The 370-nt window shown below is 40.3% G+C and overlaps 1 pseudogene; it reads left to right on the forward strand.

Moving 5' to 3' along the window:
• The first annotated feature begins 204 nt into the window (after positions 1-204).
• The window catches only part of LOC117694904 (la-related protein 4-like), a 6,768-nt pseudogene continuing 6,602 nt past the window's right edge, over positions 205-370 (forward strand).

Below are 370 nucleotides of genomic sequence, written 5' to 3' on the forward strand. Positions count from 1 at the left end.
CCTTCTGCTACATATGTGGCTGGAGCTTTGGGTCCCTTCATGTGTACTTTTTGGTTGGTAGTTTAGTTCCTGGGAGCTCTGATTGGTTGAAATTGTTGTTCTTCCTATGGGTTGCAAACCCCTTCAGCTCCTTTAGTCCTTTTTCTAACTCCTCTATGAAACTCTTATTCCTATCTTTCATGGAGAAGTTCCCTTTTGTAACAGATGAAAGCTATTGCAGATATCTACAAGATATCTATAACTGGCCAAAATGCAGAGACAATTGACTGTGGTGTTCCTATTGCTAAAGGTACATCTGAAATCCCTATACCCAAGGTTCAGGTAAAATTGCAGAAGAGGGAACAGAAAGATGGAAATATTCAAAGGTCCA

This window comes from Arvicanthis niloticus, chromosome X, assembly GCF_011762505.2.
Source record: "Arvicanthis niloticus isolate mArvNil1 chromosome X, mArvNil1.pat.X, whole genome shotgun sequence".
Classification (NCBI taxonomy): domain Eukaryota; kingdom Metazoa; phylum Chordata; class Mammalia; order Rodentia; family Muridae; genus Arvicanthis; species Arvicanthis niloticus.